General features: G+C 47.1%; 1 long non-coding RNA gene across 2 annotated transcripts; it reads left to right on the top strand.

The window, feature by feature from the left end:
• The first annotated feature begins 9,621 nt into the window (after positions 1-9,621).
• On the top strand, positions 9,622-10,328 carry LOC142935049 (uncharacterized). 2 transcript variants are annotated; one of them, XR_012947758.1, is made up of 3 exons: positions 9,622-9,675; positions 10,026-10,123; positions 10,222-10,328. It is a non-coding gene; the product is annotated as an uncharacterized LOC142935049 (long non-coding RNA). The 2 variants fall into 2 exon arrangements; XR_012947759.1 differs by having other exon boundaries at positions 9,628-9,694.
• The last annotated feature ends 3,736 nt before the right edge of the window (positions 10,329-14,064 follow it).

Raw genomic sequence — 14,064 nt, forward strand, 5'->3', positions numbered from 1 at the left:
CCCAAACCCATCAGTCATAAAAAAACAACAAGCCAAGTCCCAAAAGTATTCAAGGACAATTAGACCCAATCTGAAGAGGCATGGGGATAATTGGACCTGATCCAAAATGCAATGGACCCCAATATTACCTCAAATTTCAAGAAATCTTACCAAGAGAATTTCACTTGCTCCATCAGCAATTTTATGTTATACTTGTAACAAGCAAAAACAACTTGTATTCATGGTTTTTTTTAAACTTATTTTTGAAGTGGCCTTTTTTTCCAATGCTTGTTAGAAGGGGAAGATATTTTATGTGTTTTTGATCAAGTAGCGAGTGTCATATTTTTTCAGTCGACTAAATCCTTGTTAAGAGTGGTTAACACTTTTTGTAGTGATCAATGAAATGTGTGCATTGAAGAGTTGTTATTTCCAGATGAGGACTTTCAATAACGGCTTTCTTCCATTCTACAAACCTCTGATTGGTCGACTGTTGCTCCAGCTGCAAAAACAGCCTTCAACACATCAGACCTGTTTGTATCCCTGAACAAATGTGAGCTCTGGGGGTCGAATGGGAAGTCGAATACCAGACTAAACAAAGACTCAAACAGAGAACACCAACACTGGCAGAAGCACGATGCTCCACCAATTAATGGGCAGCTGCAGTCCGAAAGAGTAGCAGTTTACATTCTCTGGCTCAACAGGCAACATGTTTCCCCTGTGATGATGACACCACATGGGTGGTAGAGTCAGCATGGATTCATATCGGTTTTAGACTTTTTTGAAACAATGATCCGTTTCAATACAGCATCACCTTATGGGACCCAGTTACTTCAAAGCCCTGTGAACACATAACTTGTCTCAAAGCCCTTGTGTGCTTCCTCACACTGTGGTTCTTAAGGTATGTGTGTAACCAAGTGTGAAATTAGTTTCCATATAGTTTTAATGACTCTTATGTACTTCAGGTTCATTTCTTTTCTTTTTTTTGTTAAAAAAATGGACTTGAAGCATAAAACAGGTGAAAGAGGTCAGTGGTACACAGTAGAGATGATTACAGTCCAGTTCTCCAAAGTCATAATGACGCTGTTCGATTAGTCAGTTCCCAGTAACCTATATCCATTTTCATCAGTCTCTCTAGCACCAGCATGAAGCCACAGCTGCGGTATGTCTTTGGCCATGAGAGAAGTGTAACTAGATGTTGGTCCAGACTAAATTATCTCAACAACTACTGGATGGCTTCCAACTAAATGATGTACAAAACTTATATGGCTTCCAGAGGATGAATCCTACTGACTGCTCCTCGAGCAGCGCCACATGGTTCTATCTTAACAACTTTTGGATGGAGTGCCATCAAATTAGCAAAAAAGGGCCAGACATGGAGTTCAATGTATCCTGTTTTTTGCCACAGCATGAGCAGGACCTGCCACTGTGACCACAGACTAGGGCTGCACGATTATGGTCAAAATCATAATCACGATTATTTTGATCAATATTGAGATCACGATTATTTATCACGATTATTCATTAATTTTAGGGACAACATCTTTTTATTGCACTTTCACATTTAAATGAACAAGAACACTGCTTCCACTTCCATTGTTGTGCTACATTCTGGCTAATGTACAAATCTTTGCATCAGACTGGTCCTTATCACAGTGCATCTCGTAGAAGGAAAATATAAATAAAATAGTATCCATCCATCCATCCATTTTCCTCCGCTTATCCGGGGTCGGGTCGCGGTGGCAACAGGCCAAGCAGGCTGACCCAGACTTCCCTCTCACCGGCAACATGTTCCAGCTCATTCTGGGGGATCCCGATGCGTTCCCAGGCCAGCTGGGAGATGTAATCCCTCCATCTCTATTGTTCAAAAACACTCCATCTCCAAAAACAATACATCTCCAAAAATACTATTGTTCTGGGTCTTCCCCGGGGTCTCTTCCCAGTTGGACGTGCCTGGAAAACCTCCAGTGGGAGGCGTCCAGGAGGCATCCTAATTAGATGCCCGAACCACCTCAGCTGACTCCTTTCGACGCGAAGGAGTAGCGGCTCGACTCCAAGCTCCCTCCTGATGACCGAGCTCCTTACCCTATCTCTAAGGCTGAGCCCGGCCACCCTACGGAGGAAGCTCATTTCGGCCACTTGTAGCCGCGACCTTGTCCTTTCGGTCACGTCCCAGAGTTCGTGACCATAGGTGAGGGTAGGGACGTAGACCGAGTGGTAAATTGAGAGCTTTGCCTTCCGGCTCAGCTCCCTCTTCACCAAGACGGTCCGGTGCAGCGCCTGCTTTACTGCTGCAGCCGCACCGATCCGTCTGTCGATCTCCCGCTCCATCTTACCCTCACTCGTGAACAAGACCCCGAGATACTTGAACTCCTTCGCTTGAGGTAGGCACTCCGTCCCCACCTGGAGGGAGCAATCCACCGGTTTCCGGCAGAGCACCATGGCCTCAGATTTGGAGGTGCTAACTCTCATCCCCGCCGCTTCACACTCGGCTGCAAACCGCCCCAGTGAATGCTGGAGGTCACGATCCGAGGAGGCTAACAGGACCACATCATCTGCAAACAGCAGAGAGGCGATCCCGAGACCCCCGAACCTGACGTTCTCCACCCCCCGGCTGCGCCTAGATATCCTGTCCATGAAAGTCACGAACAGGACCGAGACAAAGGGCAGCCCTGGCGGAGGCCAACACCCACCGGGAACGTGTCTGACTTATTGCAGAGAATGCGGACACAGCTCCTACTGCAGTCATACAGAGACCGGATCGCCCATTGTAATGGGTCCGGCACCCCATACTCCCGCAGCACCCCCCACAAGAACCCCCGAGGGACCCGTTCGAAAGCCTTCTCCAAGTCCACAAAGCACATGAAGACTGGTTGGGCAAACTCCCAGAACCCCTCCAGTAGTCTTGCGAGGGTAAAGAGCTGGTCCACTGTTCCACGGCCGGGACGGAATCCGCATTGCTCCTCTTGAATCTGAGGTTCGACAAACGGTCGGAGCCTCCTTTCCAGCAGCCTGGCATAAGCCTTCCCCGGGAGGCTGAGTAGTGTGATACCCCGGTAATTCGAGCACACTCTCCGGTCCCCCTTTTTGAAAATGGGAACCACCACCCCGGTCTGCCAGTCCATGGTCACTGATCCCGACCCCCATGCGACATTGAAGAGGCGTGTCAGCCAGGACAGCCCAACTATGTCCAGCGCTTTCAGCATCTCAGGGCGGATCTCATCCACCCCTGGCGCCTTGCCACCGAGGAGCTTTTTGACTACCTCAGCGGCCTCTGCCAGGGATATAGGTGAGCCTCCCCCTAGATCTTCAGGCGCTGCCTCCTCTGCAGAGGACATGTTGGTCGGGTTTAGGAGTTCCTGAAAGTGCTCTTTCCACCGCCCGACGATGTCCCCTGTCCGGGTCAGCAGTTCCCCCCCCCTGCTGAGAACAGCCTGGGGTAAGCCCTGCTTTCCATTCCTGAGCCGTCGGATGGTTTGCCAGAACCTCCTTGAGGCCAACTGAAAGTCCTTCTCCATGGCCTCCCCGAACTCCTCCCATGCCCGAGTTTTAGCATTCGCGACCACCGCAGCTGCAGCCCTTCTGGCCTGCCGGTACCTGTCAGCTGCTTCGGGAGACCCCTGGGCCAACCAGGCCTTGAAGGTCTCCTTCTTCAGCTTGACGGCTTCCCTCACCTCCGGTGTCCACCACCGGGTTCTCGGGTTGCCGCCACGACAGGCACCGATGACCTTCCGGCAACAGCTCATAGCGGCCGCGTCCACAATAGAGGCTTTGAACATGGTCCATTCGGATTCCATGTCCCCAACCTCCCTCGGGATGTGTGAGAAGTTCTTCCGGAGGTGGGAGTTAAAGACCTCCCGGACAGGGTCTTCGGCCAGACGTTCCAAGTTCACCCTCACTACACGTTTGGGCTTGCCGGGTCTTTCCAACCGGTTCCCCTGCCATCTGATCCAACTCACCACCAGGTGGTGATCAGTTGACAGCTCTGCTCCTCTCTTCACCCGAGTGTCCAAGACATACGGCCGCAAATCAAATGATACGATTACAAAGTCGATCATTGATCTCCGGCCTAAGGTGTTCTGGTACCAGGTACACTTATGAGCCACCTTATGTTCGAACATGGTGTTCGTTATGGCCAAACCATGGCACGCACAGAAGTCCAATAACAAAACACCATTCGGGTTCAGATCGGGCAAGCCGTTCCTCCCAATCACCCCCCGCCAGGTTCCTCCGTCATTGCCGACGTGAGCGTTGAAGTCCCCCAGGAGAACTATGGAGTCGGTAGGCGGCGACCCCTCCCACCGATTCCAAGAAGGCCGGATACTCTGAACTGCTGTTTGGTGCATAAGCACAAACCACAGTCAGAGCCTTGCTCCCCGCAACCCGTAGGCGCATGGAGGCGACCCTCTCGTTCTCCGGGGAGAACTCCAACACAGCGGCGCTCAGCCGGGGGCTCGTGAGTATCCCCACTCCCGCCCGGCGCCTCTCACCCTGGGCAACTCTGGAAAAGGACAAAGTCCAACCCCTCTCCAGGAGCTTGGTTCCAGAGCCAGCGCTGTGTGTGGAGGTGAGTCCAACTATATCTAGCTGGTACCGCTCCACCTCCTGCACCAGCTCTGGCTCTTTCCCCGCTTAAGTTGCAAAAAGCTTAATAATTCAAAAGGTTTAAAGATAGAAATATGAAAACAACATAGCATAGATGTCATTAAAGAGCTGAACATTTTGATAGTTGAACGGTTTCTGTAGCTTAAGAAATGTGGAAGGAGAATGCTTAACAGCATTCCAACAATTAGGAATGTCGGCCAGACGAGCTCTTTGAGCCAAATACAGGCAGGGGTGCTGCTAATTGCTCATCATTGGAGCTGTGTGGGAGTGAGGTTATGTGGTGGAGAGAAAATAAAGTGTGTGTTAAAGCTGGTGGAAACCAACACATGGTCAAATACTCACGCTTAGTCAGTGGCCCTATGCTTCAAACTATGACGCTCTTCTTTATACTGCTCTATTGTCAGCTTTGGACATGTCAGGGACGGCCAGTCAGTTTCTACTCATCACATGCATACAGTGTCTTTTCAAAATAGACTTACAATGTAGGTTTATTTAGTTTTAGGTTTACTTGGTTAGGTTTAGGCAACAAACTACTTGGTTTCGGATAGATCATTGTTTGGGTTTAAAAATAAGTATGTTTCTTATTAATTAGAATAACTTTGTTTGTTACATAGCATACGTACTTAACTAACGCCACATGCTTCCGTTATGTAACGAAAACCAAGGTAAAGCAAGGCAACGTTGTTTCACACTGGACACGAACAGCAATCTCCTGGGTGAAAGTCCTGTGTTTGTTTGACCCAACCAATCCAATCCAAACCTACCTCCTCCCTAAAGCAACTTTCACGTTCTTTATGCTATGTCAGATGCTCTGACCATCTAATAATGCAGGGGAGAGGCTGAGGGGCACTGACCAAGCGTCAGTATGTGACGAGTTGGGAGTGAGAACGGGTTTTTTAAAACAGGTAGTCAGACAAATAGAAATTTCACTCATGCTGTGGTGGCTGAATACAAATACAAAGGGGACTGTAGTATCTCTGTCATCACACAGAAGCTGTGAACAAATTCAATTAAAGAGAACCACCACTCCAACACATGCTGCTGTTTGATTATCAGCTGATAGGAATACAACATCATACCAGTTGCCTCATATGTCACCTGCTCTTCATTAACTGTTTTTTTCTGTCAGTGCCACTATGTGACAAACGGCATGCCGGTACGACCAAATAGAAATGCAAGAAAAGTAATAAGGGACCGAGGGAAATATGCCTACAGAGTCCTGAGAAGCTGTCCAAGTGAAAACAGCTGTTGGGTATACCAAAGGTGTGTAGGTCCTTTAATGGATTCTCCTGTTTGGTCCACACCACCACTACCCTTACTCTCTCACTTTAACTGAGGAGCCTTTAGACAGGACACACAGGATGACAGATATCATAAAGTCACTGTTGAGTAGCTCCAACAGAACACGTTACTACAGTATGGGACGATAAAATAGGATAAATGTGGACTCAGTCAAAGTTAAAAATACTGATTGGCTGATTAATCTCACTTAAATTCCGTTAAACTGTGATGAGGTTTATTCAGACGGAAACCTCTGGTGCTCTGGTTCCAACGCAGAAGTGTGAAAAACTTCAATTCCCACAGACCTCCATGTTAAAATGACCAACATTACAATAGAGATATATTTACAGCATGGTACAAAACATAGTTCGGTCCCTGTTTATGACAAATGCTCGGTAGGGGGATGAATTTTTATATAAGTCATCAATTAAAATTTTATTAAAGCTGAAATTCAGGCATAATTAAGGGCGTGGTCACTTTGAGTGACAGCCGGGTATCTTCTCAGGTTAGCCACTATAGCTGTCTGCTCTGCCGCATTACCCAGGCCCACCTCAGCTCCACTGATAATACTCCTCTTTGACCATTTTTGGATAAGGTGAGAGTTAGGCTGTGTTGGACGGAGCCACCCACTTTGAACTTCACAACAGCTCTTCAGAAAGCTATGGGTGACGTCACAGAGACTACGCCTATGGCAGAGGTATTCAATTCAATTTCAACAAGGTCCAGTCAGAGAGAATTTCCTCATGCAAAGGTCCGGAACATCACAGTAATGTCTAACTTGCTCTATGATTTAGTCCCATTTATATTGAAGTAGCCTAACAGTTGTATTAACGTCTGTTGGTAGTCAACAATTTCAAATATTATCTCAACAATATTCAATGTCAGATTTGAACTGGATGAATTGCAAATAACACGTACTCCAATAATACATAAATCATCTTTTTATTTATTTATTTTTCTAGGATAATTCTAAGTCTTAAACTTTGATATTGGTGAGTGGTCATAATAGCTGATGTGTGTACACCTCCCCCTCCTTCTCCAACCTCAGACCCTGTCCATCTCTCTGAGGTCTGTACTGATACTGAAACTCCCCAGACCTTGTCAGTAACACTCCTGCATCAGTTGTTGACCTTTAAGTTCCTGCAAGTCACCAGATCTCAGCAGCTCTCTGACTAATCTGCTTCCCATTTGCTAATCACTTTCTATACAACTAGCATTTATTCTCTGCCATGCTGTGTGTGTCGCCTTTGTGCCTATAGTGCTCCAACCATTCCAGCGTTTTACCCCGCTTCCTGTTACCCTGTTGCTCAAGTCCTACCTGCCTGTCGATTCAGTTTGTTCACCTGCATTTCACCTTTTTACTTGATGCCAAAAGTAACAAGCTATCCAAGTTTACCTCCTCCTGACAAACAAAACTGGCGAAGGACAAGTGCCTCACCATTCTGCTAAACCACACAATATGCAGATCAATCAATGTAATCTGACTGGAGGGAGGCATTTTAATGTCACTTTCTTCCCCTGAGCATCTTTGCAACTGAGGTAGGTAGATCATGCTTCAATGAGACGTTAAAAGGGTCTTAAGCCCCACTACTGAGAGTTCAGACTGACTGTGAAGTGATTCAGTGTGCTTTGGCACAAAGGCAGTAAAACTGCCTTTGTGCCAAAGCACACTGACTATAATCCCGCGGGTTTAATAATAACGATCTTCTTCTGGGTGAAAATACAAAAATTTGACGCGCTTCTTGTCGCGCAGCGTTGCCAACACCTGCGCAAAAAATCCATCAAAACGTGCGGCCTGATCGGGAATCGAGTGGAATGACTTTTCTCAAAGATTCGCCCAGCGGTTTTCCCGAAAAACGGAGCAAAATCGCTCCATTCACTTGAATCGGGTTTCGACGTGAAGACAGCAAAAAACCACTTAATTTTGGGCCCTTATTGACTAGCCATACTTTAACGTAGAAAAATTATTCTAAGTTTAAAACGTAAACAAAACGCTGCACTTTATTGAGCCAAAGGGACATTTTGATAGCTAGCACAGTTTTCATGAAGTCACAGATTAAGTTTCACAAACATTTTGGGTCCGTTTCAGATTTTATAATGGGTGTGTATTGTATGGCGCGTTAAGTGCTAGAGTGATGACATTGCGGTCAGAGTGGAGCAGAGCATTTTTGGCCAAAAAGCTTGGAAATGTTGTGCTGGTCGCAGTAAAGTGTCTATGGAATCCAACGGACTTACACATTTGGCTCAAAGAGCCGACAAGTGACATGAACTCCAACCAACTGCTCCATTAGACTCCATGTTAAACCTGACCACTCATTTCTGAAAGAAAGCAGACGGTACCAGTTTTGTATGCATTAGTGCAGTTGATAAACACACAGAGACAGACACACACACACACACACACACACACACACACACACACACACACACACACACATGACTTGGAGATATTCAGTCAATTCAGTCACATTATGATTCTGTCTCCTCTCCCCCTCTCTCGCACATCCAGTCCAACCCTTTCAAAATAAAAGCCCCTTGGAGTAACTCTATCTTTCCATCACAAATACAGAAATGTAATTTTCAAAGGTATACAGGTGCATCTCAATGAATTAGAATATCATCGAAAAGTTAATTTATTTCAGTAATTCAATTCAAAAAGTGAAACCCGTATATTATATAGATTCATTACACACAAGGTAATATATTTCATGTGTTTATTTCTTTTAATTTTGATGATTATGGCTTATGAAAACCCAAAATTCAGTGTCTCAGAAAATTAGAATATTACATAAGACCAATTTAATAAAGGATTTTTAATACAGAAATGTTGGCCTACTGAAAAGTATGTCCATGTACAGTATACAGTATGCACTCAACACTTGGTCGGGGCTCCTTTTACATGAATTACTGCACCAATGCGGCGTAGCACGGAGGTGATGAGACTGTGGCACTGCTGAGGTGTTATGGGTGCCCAGGTGCCCAGGTTGCCCAGGTGCCCAGGTTGCTTTGATAGGGGCCTTCAGCTCGTCTGCATTGTTGGGTCTGATGTCTCTCATCTTCCTCTTGACAAAGCCTCAGACTCTTTCTGGGGTTTGGGTCCAGAGACTCTCTCTGGGGTTTAGGTCCATAGACTCTCTCTGGGGTTTAGGTCCATAGATTCTCTCTGGGGTTTAGGTCCATAGACTCTCTCTGGGGTTTAGGTCCATAGACTCTCTCTGGGGTTTAGGTCCATAGACTCTCTCTCTGGGGTTTAGGTCCATAGATTCTCTCTGGGGTTTAGGTCCATAGACTCTCTCTGGGGTTTAGGTCCATAGACTCTCTCTGGGGTTTAGGTCCATAGATTCTCTATGGGGTTTAGGCCCATAGACTCTCTCTGGGGTTTAGGTCCATAGACTCTCTCTGGGGTGTAGGTCCATATACTCTCTCTCTCTGGGGTTTAGGTCCATAGACTCTCTCTGGGGCTTCGGTCCATATACTCTCTCTCTGGGGTTTAGGTCCATATACTCTCTCTGGGGTTTAGGTCCATAGATTCTCTCTGGGGTTTAGGTCCATAGACTCTCTCTGGGGTTTAGGTCCAGAGACTCTCTCTGGGGTTTAGGTCCATAGACTCTCTCTGGTGTTTAGGTCCATAGATTCTCTCTGGGGTTTAGGTCCATAGATTCTCTCTGGGGTTTAGGTCCATAGACTCTCTCTGGGGTTTAGGTCCATAGACTCTCTCTGGGGTTTAGGTCCAGAGACTCTCTCTGGGGTTTAGGTCCTGTTAGGCTGGCACGCAGTGGCCGGACTTCGGAAGCAGGAGGACGGACACAGAGAGTACGTGTAACCCAACCAGGTGTTTATTTCACCGACGAAAAAACAAAACAAATACATGGCATAACTCTTCAGGGACCACGGGCAGCATGTGGTCCTGGCAGCGACAGACTCGATGTAATTATGGCAGCCTTATATAGTCTGAAACTAACGAGGACCTCCACATTATTGCAAGATAGGCGACTCTGCCCCTCACTCTACCCCACAATCCCCTAATCTACAACAACACATTAAAATAGATGCCTAATGTTCTAAAGGTCAATTCTCTATATGATCTCTATTATGGTAAAACTTCGCCAGAGAGATCATATCTGGCCCAAACAGAGGATTCAATTTTCCTACAACCCCTCTAGTAATTCCCACATGGTACCTTCCCGGAACTATAAAATGGTGGTCTTGTACCCTGGGGACTCTTTTAAGACGAACACCCTGGAGAGGAGACACAGCAGAGGTAAGTGCTTGAACATGCATGTTATTTGACAGCACCATTAATATATTCAATCATTTAAGTTACAAATAACCAAACTAATAACATGTTTGTGTCGACAGGCCCGACCTTCAATAATCACTCCTGAGACCATATCAGAACTGTACAATAAACATTCAACTCAGTGTGTGAGTCTCTCATTGTCTTGAACAGTCCACAAATGCCTGCAATGGAGAGGGTCTTTGTCACATTTCCTTCCCCCTCTCCTGCGAGGACATGGTACCTCAAACTTCATGTACTCGAGACAAACAGTCAGCCACCGTATTCGTTTTCCCGGATCTGTAGCGGACTGTAAAGTTATATGGTTGCAGAGCCAGATACCACCCCGCAATGCGCATATTGGCATCCTTCATCCGATGCAACCACTGGAGGGCACGATGATCGGTCTCCAGATGGAAGTGTCGTCCAAGGAGGTAGTATCGGAGTGTGTAAATGGCCCACTTCATTGCCAGACACTCCTTCTCCACCGTAGAATACCTTGTCTCTCTGTCCTTAAGCTTGCGACTGAGGAACACAACTGGCTTCATATCTCCGTCCACTTCCTGCAAAAGCACCCCACCAAGGCCCACTCCTGAGGCGTCTGTTTGCAGGGTGAATGGCTTGTCAAAGTCAGGACTGTGCAGCACGGACTGGGAGCAGATGGAGCTTTTCAGCTCCATGAAAGCTTGATCACACTCCTTGGTCCACTGCACTTTGTTGGATGCTGAGGCTCTTGTTAGGTTGTTAATAACCAGTGAACGCTCTGCAAAGTGGGGAATGGACTTCCTGTACCACCCCACCAGGCCCATGAAACTCTTCACCTTCTTCTTGGTGGTAGGAACAGGGAAGGCCTGAATGGCATCCACCTTCCCCACTTGAGGCTTTATCTCGCCCAAGCCAATAACATAACCCAAGTACTCAACCTCTTTCTGGGCTACTGCACATTTCTTCGGATTAATGGCTAACCCTGCAGCTTTAATACATTGCAGGACTTGTTGCAGATGTGACATGTGTTCCTCCCACGACTGGCTGAAAATGACCACGTCATCCAAGTAGGCAGCTGAAAACTCTGACACATCTCTCAAAACATGGTTCATTAGTCTCTGAAAAGTAGCTGGTGCTCCATGGAGGCCAAATGGCATCACCTTAAAGTGATACATACCAAATGGAGTCCTAAAGGCTGTCAACTCACGAGCTTCCGGTGCTAACGCAACCTGCCAGTAGCCTTTACTGAGGTCCAGGGTAGTGATGTACTTTGCTCTGCCAACTCTCTCCACCAGGTCATCAATTCTGGGCATGGGGTAGGGATCAAAGTGAGACACAGAGTTCAGGTAACGGAAGTCAATGCAAAACCTCAGTGAGCCATCTTTTTTGGGTACCAACACTACTGGGCTGCACCATTCACTGCTGGATACCTCAATTATACCCAGCTCCAACATCAACTTGATTTCTTTCTGTAACTCAAGCACCAACCGCTCAGGAATCCTGTAGCTCCTCTGCCGCCCTGGAGCATCCTTCTTTAGTCGAATCTTGTGCTGTACCAGAGTGGTGAAGCCCGGTGTCTCACTGAAGAGCTTTGGGTCCAGAAGAGGTATCACATCTGCCTGCTCGGAGATGGACAGATGTGACAGATCCACTGGACTGGACTCCACTGTGCTGGCAGGAAAGAACTTTTCAGTCACCTCCTCATCATGGACTGCACGAACGAACAGCTGATGGTGCGTTGGCTCCTGGCAAACCTGGAACTCTTTTAACAAGTTTACGTGAAATTTCTGATGTTTCTTTACTCTCTCCGGCATATAGATTTCATAGGTGACCTTCCCAATCCGTCTTGTGACTTCATAAGGTCCATGCCACTTGGTCAAAAGCTTGCTGTCAGAAGTAGGAAGCAGTAACAGTACCTTTCCCCCTGGTTCAAAAACCTTCTCTCTTGCTTTTTGGTCATACCACTTCTTTTGGTTCTGTTGAGCCGTCCTCATGTTCTCCTGGGCCAGTGCTGACATCTCGGCCAACCTTTCTCTCATCTTGACCACGTATGCCACCACATTCTCTCCCTTTGATGTAGGACTTTCCCAGTAGTCTTTCAGAAGGTCCAGTGGCCCTCTCACCTGGCGTCCATACAACAGTTCAAATGGTGAGAAGCCGGTTGAAGCCTGTGGCACCTCCCGGTAGGCAAAGAGCAGATAAGGCAGCCATTGGTCCCAATCAGTTCCTGTGCGGGACACAAACTTGCGCAGCATGTTTTTCAGTGTCTGATTGTATCTTTCAACGAGCCCATCCGTCTGGGGGTGATAAGGGGTGGTCTTAATTCGTTTTACTCCTAACAGCTGATAGACCTGTTGTAGCAACCTAGACATAAAATTAGTCCCACAGTCTGTCAGGACCTCTCTAGGTATGCCTACCCTGGAGAACAGCTGTAAAAGGCAATTAGCAACATGTCTGGCTTTTACAGACTTTAGGGGGAAAGCTTCCGGATAGCGGGTTGCATAATCACAGATTACCAAGATGTACCTGTTACCAGAAGAACTCCTCTCTAATGGTCCCACTATATCCATGCCTATTCTTTCAAAAGGTGTCTCAATAATTGGCAATGGCTGTAGCTGGGCCCGTGCACCCCTACTCTTTGAAGTCAGCTGACACGTCTCACAAGAACTACAGAACTGCAAAACCTGACTGTACATACCTGGCCACACAAAACGACTGGCAATCCTACGCAAAGTTTTTTGAAAGGCCATATGTCCTGCCCATGGTACTGTGTGCCCAAGATCCATCACCCTTTGTCTAAACTGCTGTGGTAATGCTAAAGCCTCAACATCCCTGTTGCACTGTCAGGAAAGACCCCACGTGAGCTGTATGTTCGCCTTAAAGACTTGTTTTCGAAATGGGTCAAACCAGAAAAGTCAACAGTGAAAGAGATATCGGAGATGTTGATTCTTGAACAGTTCCTGGGGATGGTGCACCCGGACCTTGAGGTGTGGATCCGTGAGCATGACCCTCGTACTGCAGAAGAAGCAGCTCAGCTGGCTGAAGTATTCACAGCAGCCAGAAGAGGGGCCAGACACACCACCTTTGGCAGAGACACCAATTTTGCCCAGAGAAGCAAGTCCAGTGGGGGTGAGCGGGGCTCTGGTCAGGCGCCAAGTAGAGTTTTTCCCAGCGGTAGGCAGTTTCCATCTAGTAACACCAGCAAGTCAGACCCTGATAAAAACACTCCTTTCAGAGCTTCTAAACGGGATGTGCGATGTTACCTGTGTAATGGGGTAGGACATACTCAGTACTCTTGTCCACGTGCAACCCACGCAAAACCCTCTCTCTTTTGTTCAGTCCCTAGGCCAACGACACAACAGGTAGTTAAGGAGACAGTCCGTACTGCACCAGTTCTGGTGAATGGTCAAAGAGAGATAGCTCTTTTAGACACAGGGGGGTTTCAGACAGTGGTAATATCCAGCCTGGTGCCAAGGGACAAGTGGAGTGACGATACGACCTGCATTAGTTGTATTCATGGGGATGAGCATGGGTATCCTACTGCTGAGGTATATCTGACAGTGGGCGGGCAGACCTTTCTTTTGCCAGTAGCTTTGGCTCCTAAGTTACCATATGCTGTCATTGTTGGCAATGATGTCCCCACCCTCTATGATCTTGTGCAGCAGGCAGACAAGGGCAAGCCTATCACACTCAACCCAGTAACTATGAAGGTTCAGAGCACAGAGCAAGAATGCAGGGAAGCCCCATTGGTAGAAGCTACTGTGGTTCCAGTTACAGGGACATCTAAAGCTTGTGTTATGGTGACCACAAGGGCTCAGAGTTCAAAGGAAGTCCTCAAGGAGTTGCCATTCTTTGGGGTAGAGTGGGAGACAAGTGAAGTGAGGCCTTCTAAGACTAAAGCAGAAAGGAGGAGAGAGAAATGGAAGGGCACAGCTAAAGTG

The sequence above is a fragment of the Anarhichas minor genome, unplaced genomic scaffold (assembly GCF_050575085.1).
Source record: "Anarhichas minor isolate MPS153535 unplaced genomic scaffold, ASM5057508v1 ptg000071l, whole genome shotgun sequence".
NCBI lineage: Eukaryota > Metazoa > Chordata > Actinopteri > Perciformes > Anarhichadidae > Anarhichas > Anarhichas minor.